A 13,093-nucleotide genomic window follows, 5' to 3' on the forward strand; every position below is an offset into this window, starting at 1 on the left:
ACAAAGATCTCTGCCCATATCATCACAATGCTCCTTGTCACCTTTAATCACAATGCTCCATGCCCTTTCATCACAATGCTCCAGAATTCTTGTCATCGCAATGTTCCTTGACCGTGTCATCACAATGCTCCATGACCCTTGTCATCACAAAGCTCCATGACCCCTGTCCTCACAATGATCCATGACTCCTTTCCTCACAGTGCTCCAGTACCCTTTTCAGCACAATGCTCCATGCCATTGTCAGCACAATGCTCCTTGGACCCTGTCATCAAAATGCTCCATCCCCTTTTCATCACAATGCTCCAGATAGCCTATCATTACAATGCTCCATGTCCGTGTCATCACAATGCTCCATGCCATTGTCATCACAATGCTCCATGGCCCCTGTAATCACAATGCTCCATGCCCTTGTCATCACAATGCTCCATGCCGTTGTCATCACAATGCTCCATGGCCCCTGTAATCACAATGCTCCATGCCAATGTCATCAAAATGCCCCATGACACTTGTCATCACAATGCTCCATGGCCTTTGTCATCACAATGTTCCATGGCCCCTGTCATCACAGTGCTCCATGATACCTTTCATCACAATTCTAGATGACCACTGTCATCACAATGCCCCATGACAGATGTCATCACAATTCGCCATGGTCCTTGTCATCACAATGCTCCATGAACCGTGTCATCACAAGGTTCCAGGACACTTCTCATCACAATGATCCATGATCACTTTCATCACAATGCTCCATGAAACCTGTCATCTCAATGCTCCATAGCCTTTGTATTAACAATGCTCCATGGTCCCTGTTATCACAGTGCTCCATGACCCCTTTCTTCACAATGCTCCAAGACCCCTGTCATCACAATGCTCCATGGCCCCTGTTATCATATTGCTCCATGATCTCTTTCATCACAATGCTCCATGACCACTGTCATCACCATGCCTCATGACGCCTGTCATCTCAATGCTCCATGGCCCCTTTCATCACAATGCTCCATGAACTCAGTCATCACAGTGTTCCCTGCCCTTTTCATCACAATGCTCCATGGGCCCTGTCATCACAATGCTCCATGCCCTTGTCATCAAAATGCTCCAGAACTCTTGTCATCATAATGCTCCATGCCAATGGCATCAAAATGCCCCATGACACTTGTCATCACAATGCTCCATGGCCTGTGTCCTCACAATGTTCCATGGCCCCTGTCATCACAATGATCCATGACTCCTTTCCTCACAGTGCTCCAGTACCCTTTTCATCACAATGCTCCATGCCATTGTCAGCACAATGCTCCTTGGACCCTGTCATCAAAATGCTCCATCCCCTTTTCATCACAATGCTCCAGATAGCCTATCATTACAATGCTCCATGTCCGTGTCATCACAATGCTCCATGCCATTGTCATCACAATGCTCCATGGCCCCTGTAATCACAATGCTCCATGCCCTTGTCATCACAATGCTCCAGGTCTGTTGTCATCACCATGCTTCATGACCGTGTCATCACAATGCTCCGTGAATCTTGTCTTCACAATGCTCCATGGCCCATGTCATCACAATGTTCCATTACCACTGTAATCACAATTCTCCAACCCCCTCTCATCACAATGCTCAACGACACTTGTCATCACATTGCTCCATAACACCTGTCATCACAGTGTTCCCTGCCCATGTCATCACAATGTTCCCTTTCCCCTATAATCACAATGCTCCATGCCTGTTTCCTCACAATGCTCCAGAATTCTTGTCATCACAATGTTCCATGACCGTGGCATCACAATGCTCCATGGCCCTTGTCATCACAATGCTCCAGAATTCTTGTCATCACAATGTTCCATGACCGTGGCATCACAATGCTACATGACCCTGGTCATCACAGTTCTCCATGACCTTTGTCATCACAATGCTCTATGTCGCTTATCATCACAATTCTCAATGACCACTTTAATCATAACGCTCGCTGACCATTTTCATCACATTTCTCTATTGTCATTACAATTCCCCATGCCCCTTTCTTCACAATGCTCCATGATGCCTGTCATCACAAAGCTCCATGGCTTTTGTTATCACAATGCTCCAGGACCAGTTTCATCACAATACTCCATCCCCCTTGTCATCCCAGTGCACGATGAAACCTTTCATTACAAGGCTCCATGACACTTGTCATCACAATGCTCCATGGTCTTTATCGTCACAATGCTCCCAGGCACTTTTCATTACGATGTTCCATGAAAACATTCATCACATTTCTCCATGACCATTGTCATCACAATAGTCCATACCCTTGTCAACACAATGCTGCATAATCCCTGTCATCACAATTCTCCATGACTGCTGTCATCACAATAATCCAGGACAATTTTCATAACAATGCTTCATGCCCCCAGTCATCACAGTGCTCCATGACACCTTTCAGCACAATTCCTAGATGATCAATGTCATCACAATGCCCCATGACACCTGTCGTCACAATTCGCTATGACCCTTGTCATCACAATACTCGATGAACCGTGTCATCACAGTGTTCCAGGACACATGTCATCACAATGATCCATGACGACTTTCATCACAATGCTCCAATACACCTGTCATCACAATGCTCCATGGCCCCTGTTATCATATTGCTCCATGATCTCTTTCATCACAATGCTCCATGACCACTGTCATCACCATGCCTCATGACGCCTGTCATCTCAATGCTCCATGGCCCCTTTCATCACAATGCTCCATGAACTCAGTCATCACAATGTTCCCTGCCCTTTTCATCACAATGCTCCATGGGCCCTGTCATCACAATGCTCCATGCCCTTGTCATCAAAATGCTCCAGAACTCTTGTCATCATAATGCTCCATGCCAATGGCATCAAAATGCCCCATGACACTTGTCATCACAATGCTCCATGGCCTGTGTCCTCACAATGTTCCATGGCCCCTGTCATCACAATGCTCCATGCCAATGTCATCAAAATGCCCCATGACACTTGTCATCACAATGCTCCATGGCCTTTGTCATCACAATGTTCCATGGCCCCTGTCATCACAGTGCTCCTTGATACGTTTCATCACAATTCTAGATGACCACTGTCATCACAATGCCCCATGACAGATGTCATCACAATTCGCCATGGTCCTTGTCATCACAATGCTCCATGAACCGTGACATCACAAGGTTCCAGGACACTTGTCATCTCAATGATCCATGATCACTTTCATCACAATGCTCCATGAAACCTGACATCTCAAAGCTTCATAGCCTTTGTATTCACAGTGCTCCATGGCCCCTGTAATCACAGTGCTCCATGACCCCTTTCATCACAATGCTCCAAGACCCCTGTCATCACAATGCCCCATGACGCCTGCCATCACAAATCTCCAAGGCCTCTCTTACCAAAAAGCTCCATGTCCACGGTCATCACAAAGATCTCTGCCCATATCATCACAATGCTCCTTGTCACCTTTAATCACAATGCTCCATGCCCTTTCATCACAATGCTCCAGAATTCTTGTCATCGCAATGTTCCTTGACCGTGTCATCACAATGCTCCATGACCCTTGTCATCACAAAGCTCCATGACCCCTGTCCTCACAATGATCCATGACTCCTTTCCTCACAGTGCTCCAGTACCCTTTTCAGCACAATGCTCCATGCCATTGTCAGCACAATGCTCCTTGGACCCTGTCATCAAAATGCTCCATCCCCTTTTCATCACAATGCTCCAGATAGCCTATCATTACAATGCTCCATGTCCGTGTCATCACAATGCTCCATGCCATTGTCATCACAATGCTCCATGGCCCCTGTAATCACAATGCTCCATGCCCTTGTCATCACAATGCTCCATGCCGTTGTCATCACAATGCTCCATGGCCCCTGTAATCACAATGCTCCATGCCAATGTCATCAAAATGCCCCATGACACTTGTCATCACAATGCTCCATGGCCTTTGTCATCACAATGTTCCATGGCCCCTGTCATCACAGTGCTCCATGATACCTTTCATCACAATTCTAGATGACCACTGTCATCACAATGCCCCATGACAGATGTCATCACAATTCGCCATGGTCCTTGTCATCACAATGCTCCATGAACCGTGTCATCACAAGGTTCCAGGACACTTCTCATCACAATGATCCATGATCACTTTCATCACAATGCTCCATGAAACCTGTCATCTCAATGCTCCATAGCCTTTGTATTAACAATGCTCCATGGTCCCTGTTATCACAGTGCTCCATGACCCCTTTCTTCACAATGCTCCAAGACCCCTGTCATCACAATGCTCCATGGCCCCTGTTATCATATTGCTCCATGATCTCTTTCATCACAATGCTCCATGACCACTGTCATCACCATGCCTCATGACGCCTGTCATCTCAATGCTCCATGGCCCCTTTCATCACAATGCTCCATGAACTCAGTCATCACAGTGTTCCCTGCCCTTTTCATCACAATGCTCCATGGGCCCTGTCATCACAATGCTCCATGCCCTTGTCATCAAAATGCTCCAGAACTCTTGTCATCATAATGCTCCATGCCAATGGCATCAAAATGCCCCATGACACTTGTCATCACAATGCTCCATGGCCTGTGTCCTCACAATGTTCCATGGCCCCTGTCATCACAATGATCCATGACTCCTTTCCTCACAGTGCTCCAGTACCCTTTTCATCACAATGCTCCATGCCATTGTCAGCACAATGCTCCTTGGACCCTGTCATCAAAATGCTCCATCCCCTTTTCATCACAATGCTCCAGATAGCCTATCATTACAATGCTCCATGTCCGTGTCATCACAATGCTCCATGCCATTGTCATCACAATGCTCCATGGCCCCTGTAATCACAATGCTCCATGCCCTTGTCATCACAATGCTCCAGGTCTGTTGTCATCACCATGCTTCATGACCGTGTCATCACAATGCTCCGTGAATCTTGTCTTCACAATGCTCCATGGCCCATGTCATCACAATGTTCCATTACCACTGTCATCACAATTCTCCAACCCCCTCTCATCACAATGCTCAACGACACTTGTCATCACATTGCTCCATAACACCTGTCATCACAGTGTTCCCTGCCCATGTCATCACAATGTTCCCTTTCCCCTATAATCACAATGCTCCATGCCTGTTTCCTCACAATGCTCCAGAATTCTTGTCATCACAATGTTCCATGACCGTGGCATCACAATGCTCCATGGCCCTTGTCATCACAATGCTCCAGAATTCTTGTCATCACAATGTTCCATGACCGTGGCATCACAATGGTACATGACCCTGGTCATCACAGTTCTCCATGACCTTTGTCATCACAATGCTCTATGTCGCTTATCATCACAATTCTCAATGACCACTTTAATCATAACGCTCGCTGACCATTTTCATCACATTTCTCTATTGTCATTACAATTCCCCATGCCCCTTTCTTCACAATGCTCCATGATGCCTGTCATCACAAAGCTCCATGGCTTTTGTTATCACAATGCTCCAGGACCAGTTTCATCACAATACTCCATCCCCCTTGTCATCACAGTGCACGATGAAACCTGTCATTACAATGCTCCATGACACTTGTCATCACAATGCTCCATGGTCTTTATCGTCACAATGCTCCCAGGCACTTTTCATTACGATGTTCCATGAAAACATTCATCACATTTCTCCATGACCATTGTCATCACAATAGTCCATACCCTTGTCAACACAATGCTGCATAATCCCTGTCATCACAATTCTCCATGACTGCTGTCATCACAATAATCCAGGACAATTTTCATAACAATGCTTCATGCCCCCAGTCATCACAGTGCTCCATGACACCTTTCATCACAATTCCTAGATGATCAATGTCATCACAATGCCCCATGACACCTGTCGCCACAATTCGCTATGACCCTTGTCATCACAATACTCGATGAACCGTGTCATCACAGTGTTCCAGGACACATGCCATCACAATGATCCATGACGACTTTCATCACAATGCTCCAATACACCTGTCATCACAATGCTCCATGGCCCCTGTTATCATATTGCTCCATGATCTCTTTTATCACAATGCTCCATGACCACTGTCATCACCATGCCTCATGACGCCTGTCATCTCAAAGCTCCATGGCCCCTTTCATCACAATGCTCCATGAACTCAGTCATCACAATGTTCCCTGCCCTTTTCATCACAATGCTCCAGAATTCTTGTCATCGCAATGTTCCTTGACTGTGTCATCACAATGCTCCATGACCCTTGTCATCACAAAGCTCCATGACCCCTGTCCTCACAATGATCCATGACTCCTTTCCTCACAGTGCTCCAGTACCCTTTTCAGCACAATGCTCCATGCCATTGTCAGCACAATGCTCCTTGGACCCTGTCATCAAAATGCTCCATCCCCTTTTCATCACAATGCTCCAGATAGCCTATCATTACAATGCTCCATGTCCGTGTCATCACAATGCTCCATGCCATTGTCATCACAATGCTCCATGGCCCCTGTAATCACAATGCTCCATGCCCTTGTCATCACAATGCTCCATGCCGTTGTCATCACAATGCTCCATGGCCCCTGTAATCACAATGCTCCATGCCAATGTCATCAAAATGCCCCATGACACTTGTCATCACAATGCTCCATGGCCTTTGTCATCACAATGTTCCATGGCCCCTGTCATCACAGTGCTCCATGATACCTTTCATCACAATTCTAGATGACCACTGTCATCACAATGCCCCATGACAGATGTCATCACAATTCGCCATGGTCCTTGTCATCACAATGCTCCATGAACCGTGTCATCACAAGGTTCCAGGACACTTCTCATCACAATGATCCATGATCACTTTCATCACAATGCTCCATGAAACCTGTCATCTCAATGCTCCATAGCCTTTGTATTAACAATGCTCCATGGTCCCTGTAATCACAGTGCTCCATGACCCCTTTCTTCACAATGCTCCAAGACCCCTGTCATCACAATGCTCCATGGCCCCTGTTATCATATTGCTCCATGATCTCTTTCATCACAATGCTCCATGACCACTGTCATCACCATGCCTCATGACGCCTGTCATCTCAATGCTCCATGGCCCCTTTCATCACAATGCTCCATGAACTCAGTCATCACAGTGTTCCCTGCCCTTTTCATCACAATGCTCCATGGGCCCTGTCATCACAATGCTCCATGCCCTTGTCATCAAAATGCTCCAGAACTCTTGTCATCATAATGCTCCATGCCAATGGCATCAAAATGCCCCATGACACTTGTCATCACAATGCTCCATGGCCTGTGTCCTCACAATGTTCCATGGCCCCTGTCATCACAATGCTCCATGCCAATGTCATCAAAATGCCCCATGACACTTGTCATCACAATGCTCCATGGCCTTTGTCATCACAATGTTCCATGGCCCCTGTCATCACAGTGCTCCATGATACGTTTCATCACAATTCTAGATGACCACTGTCATCACAATGCCCCATGACAGATGTCATCACAATTCGCCATGGTCCTTGTCATCACAATGCTCCATGAACCGTGACATCACAAGGTTCCAGGACACTTGTCATCACAATGATCCATGATCACTTTCATCACAATGCTCCATGAAACCTGACATCTCAAAGCTTCATAGCCTTTGTATTCACAGTGCTCCATGGCCCCTATAATCACAGTGCTCCATGGCCCCTATAATCACAGTGCTCCATGACCCCTTTCATCACAATGCTCCAAGACCCCTGTCATCACAATGCCCCATGACGCCTGCCATCACAAATCTCCAAGGCCTCTCTAACCAAAAAGCTCCATGTCCACTGTCATCACAAAGATCTCTGCCCATATCATCACAATGCTCCTTGTCACCTTTAATCACAATGCTCCATGCCCTTTCATCACAATGCTCCAGAATTCTTGTCATCGCAATGTTCCTTGACCGTGTCATCACAATGCTCCATGACCCTTGTCATCACAAAGCTCCATGACCCCTGTCCTCACAATGATCCATGACTCCTTTCCTCACAGTGCTCCAGTACCCTTTTCATCACAATGCTCCATGCCATTGTCAGCACAATGCTCCTTGGACCCTGTCATCAAAATACTCCATCCCCTTTTCATCACAATGCTCCAGATAGCCTATCATTACAATGCTCCATGTCCGTGTCATCACAATGCTCCATGCCGTTGTCATCACAATGCTCCAGAACACTTGTCATCATAACACTCCGTTCCCGTGTCATCCCATTGCTCAATGACACTTTTCATCAAAATGTTCCTTGGCCTTTGTCATCACAGTGCTCCATGATAACTTTAATCAAAATTCTACATGACCACTGTCATCACAATGCAAGATGACCAATGTCATCACAATGCCCCAGGACACGTATCATCACATTTCGCCTTGGCCCTTGTCATCTCAAGGCTGTATGAACCGTGTCATCACTAGGTTCGAGGACACTTGTCATCACAGTGATCCATGACCACTTTCATCACAATGCTCCATGAACTCTTTTATCTCAATGCTCCATGGCTTTTGTATTCACAATGCTCCATTTTCCCGATAATCGCGTTGCTCCATGAACACTTTCATCACAATGCTCCTTGACCACTGTCACCATAAGGCCCCATGACGTCTCTCATCACTGTGCTCCGAGGCCACTCTCATCAAAATGCTCCATGATCTGTGTCAGCACAATATTGCATGACACTTGTCATCACAATGCTCCATGATCCCGGTAATCACAATGATCCGGGCCAATGTCATCACAATGCTCCATGTCCCCTGTAATCACAATGCTCCATGCCCTTGTCATCACAATGCTCCAGGTCTGTTGTCATCACCATGCTTCATGCCCATGTCATCACAATGCTCCGTGAATCCTGTCTTCACAATGCTCCATGACCCATGTCATCACAATGCTCCATGACCACTGTCATCACAATTCTCCAAGGCCCCTCTCATCACAATGCTCCACGACACTTGTCATCACATTGCTCCATAACACCTGTCATCACAGTGTTCCCTGCCCATGTCATCACAATGCTCCATGTCCCATATAATCACAACGCTCCATGCCTGTTTCCTCACAATGCTCCAGAATTCTTGTCATCACAATGTTCCATGACCGTGGCATCACAATGCTCCATGGCCCTTGTCATCACAATGCTCCAGAATTCTTGTCATCACAATGTTCCATGACCGTGGCATCACAATGCTACATGACCCTGGTCATCACAGTTCTCCATGACCTTTGTCATCACAATGCTCTATGTCGCTTATCATCACAATTCTCAATGACCACTTTAATCATAACGCTCGCTGACCATTTTCATCACATTTCTCTATTGTCATTACAATTCCCCATGCCCCTTTCTTCACAATGCTCCATGATGCCTGTCATCACAAAGCTCCATGGCTTTTGTTATCACAATGCTCCAGGACCAGTTTCATCACAATACTCCATCCCCCTTGTCATCCCAGTGCACGATGAAACCTGTCATTACAATGCTCCATGACACTTGTCATCACAATGCTCCATGGTCTTTATCGTCACAATGCTCCCAGGCACTTTTCATTACGATGTTCCATGAAAACATTCATCACATTTCTCCATGACCATTGTCATCACAATAGTCCATACCCTTGTCAACACAATGCTGCATAATCCCTGTCATCACAATTCTCCATGACTGCTGTCATCACAATAATCCAGGACAATTTTCATAACAATGCTTCATGCCCCCAGTCATCACAGTGCTCCATGACACCTTTCATCACAATCCCTAGATGATCAATGTCATCACAATGCCCCATGACACCTGTCGTCACAATTCGCTCTGACCCTTGTCATCACAATACTCGATGAACCGTGTCATCACAGTGTTCCAGGACACATGTCATCACAATGATCCATGACGACTTTCATCACAATGCTCCAATACACCTGTCATCACAATGCTCCATGGCCCCTGTTATCATATTGCTCCATGATCTCTTTCATCACAATGCTCCATGACCACTGTCATCACCATGCCTCATGACGCCTGTCATCTCAATGCTCCATGGCCCCTTTCATCACAATGCTCCATGAACTCAGTCATCACAATGTTCCCTGCCCTTTTCATCACAATGCTCCATGGGCCCTGTCATCACAATGCTCCATGCCCTTGTCATCAAAATGCTCCAGAACTCTTGTCATCATAATGCTCCATGCCAATGGCATCAAAATGCCCCATGACACTTGTCATCACAATGCTCCATGGCCTGTGTCCTCACAATGTTCCATGGCCCCTGTCATCACAATGCTCCATGCCAATGTCATCAAAATGCCCCATGACACTTGTCATCACAATGCTCCATGGCCTTTGTCATCACAATGTTCCATGGCCCCTGTCATCACAGTGCTCCTTGATACGTTTCATCACAATTCTAGATGACCACTGTCATCACAATGCCCCATGACAGATGTCATCACAATTCGCCATGGTCCTTGTCATCACAATGCTCCATGAACCGTGACATCACAAGGTTCCAGGACACTTGTCATCTCAATGATCCATGATCACTTTCATCACAATGCTCCATGAAACCTGACATCTCAAAGCTTCATAGCCTTTGTATTCACAGTGCTCCATGGCCCCTGTAATCACAGTGCTCCATGACCCCTTTCATCACAATGCTCCAAGACCCCTGTCATCACAATGCCCCATGACGCCTGCCATCACAAATCTCCAAGGCCTCTCTTACCAAAAAGCTCCATGTCCACGGTCATCACAAAGATCTCTGCCCATATCATCACAATGCTCCTTGTCACCTTTAATCACAATGCTCCATGCCCTTTCATCACAATGCTCCAGAATTCTTGTCATCGCAATGTTCCTTGACCGTGTCATCACAATGCTCCATGACCCTTGTCATCACAAAGCTCCATGACCCCTGTCCTCACAATGATCCATGACTCCTTTCCTCACAGTGCTCCAGTACCCTTTTCAGCACAATGCTCCATGCCATTGTCAGCACAATGCTCCTTGGACCCTGTCATCAAAATGCTCCATCCCCTTTTCATCACAATGCTCCAGATAGCCTATCATTACAATGCTCCATGTCCGTGTCATCACAATGCTCCATGCCATTGTCATCACAATGCTCCATGGCCCCTGTAATCACAATGCTCCATGCCCTTGTCATCACAATGCTCCATGCCGTTGTCATCACAATGCTCCATGGCCCCTGTAATCACAATGCTCCATGCCAATGTCATCAAAATGCCCCATGACACTTGTCATCACAATGCTCCATGGCCTTTGTCATCACAATGTTCCATGGCCCCTGTCATCACAGTGCTCCATGATACCTTTCATCACAATTCTAGATGACCACTGTCATCACAATGCCCCATGACAGATGTCATCACAATTCGCCATGGTCCTTGTCATCACAATGCTCCATGAACCGTGTCATCACAAGGTTCCAGGACACTTCTCATCACAATGATCCATGATCACTTTCATCACAATGCTCCATGAAACCTGTCATCTCAATGCTCCATAGCCTTTGTATTAACAATGCTCCATGGTCCCTGTTATCACAGTGCTCCATGACCCCTTTCTTCACAATGCTCCAAGACCCCTGTCATCACAATGCTCCATGGCCCCTGTTATCATATTGCTCCATGATCTCTTTCATCACAATGCTCCATGACCACTGTCATCACCATGCCTCATGACGCCTGTCATCTCAATGCTCCATGGCCCCTTTCATCACAATGCTCCATGAACTCAGTCATCACAGTGTTCCCTGCCCTTTTCATCACAATGCTCCATGGGCCCTGTCATCACAATGCTCCATGCCCTTGTCATCAAAATGCTCCAGAACTCTTGTCATCATAATGCTCCATGCCAATGGCATCAAAATGCCCCATGACACTTGTCATCACAATGCTCCATGGCCTGTGTCCTCACAATGTTCCTTGGCCCCTGTCATCACAATGCTCCATGCCAATGTCATCAAAATGCCCCATGACACTTGTCATCACAATGCTCCATGGCCTTTGTCATCACAATGTTCCATGGCCCCTGTCATCACAGTGCTCCATGATACGTTTCATCACAATTCTAGATGACCACTGTCATCACAATGCCCCATGACAGATGTCATCACAATTCGCCATGGTCCTTGTCATCACAATGCTCCATGAACCGTGACATCACAAGGTTCCAGGACACTTGTCATCACAATGATCCATGATCACTTTCATCACAATGCTCCATGAAACCTGACATCTCAAAGCTTCATAGCCTTTGTATTCACAGTGCTCCATGGCCCCTATAATCACAGTGCTCCATGGCCCCTATAATCACAGTGCTCCATGACCCCTTTCATCACAATGCTCCAAGACCCCTGTCATCACAATGCCCCATGACGCCTGCCATCACAAATCTCCAAGGCCTCTCTAACCAAAAAGCTCCATGTCCACTGTCATCACAAAGATCTCTGCCCATATCATCACAATGCTCCTTGTCACCTTTCATCACAATGCTCCATGCCCTTTCATCACAATGCTCCAGAATTCTTGTCATCGCAATGTTCCTTGACCGTGTCATCACAATGCTCCATGACCCTTGTCATCACAAAGCTCCATGACCCCTGTCCTCACAATGATCCATGACTCCTTTCCTCACAGTGCTCCAGTACCCTTTTCATCACAATGCTCCATGCCATTGTCAGCACAATGCTCCTTGGACCCTGTCATCAAAATACTCCATCCCCTTTTCATCACAATGCTCCAGATAGCCTATCATTACAATGCTCCATGTCCGTGTCATCACAATGCTCCATGCCGTTGTCATCACAATGCTCCAGAACACTTGTCATCATAACACTCCGTTCCCGTGTCATCCCATTGCTCAATGACACTTGTCATCAAAATGTTCCTTGGCCTTTGTCATCACAGTGCTCCATGATAACTTTAATCAAAATTCTACATGACCACTGTCATCACAATGCAAGATGACCAATGTCATCACAATGCCCCAGGACACGTATCATCACATTTCGCCTTGGCCCTTGTCATCTCAAGGCTGTATGAACCGTGTCATC

This window comes from Balaenoptera borealis, assembly GCF_965194805.1.
Source record: "Balaenoptera borealis genome assembly, chromosome: 7".
Classification (NCBI taxonomy): Eukaryota; Metazoa; Chordata; class Mammalia; order Artiodactyla; family Balaenopteridae; genus Balaenoptera; species Balaenoptera borealis.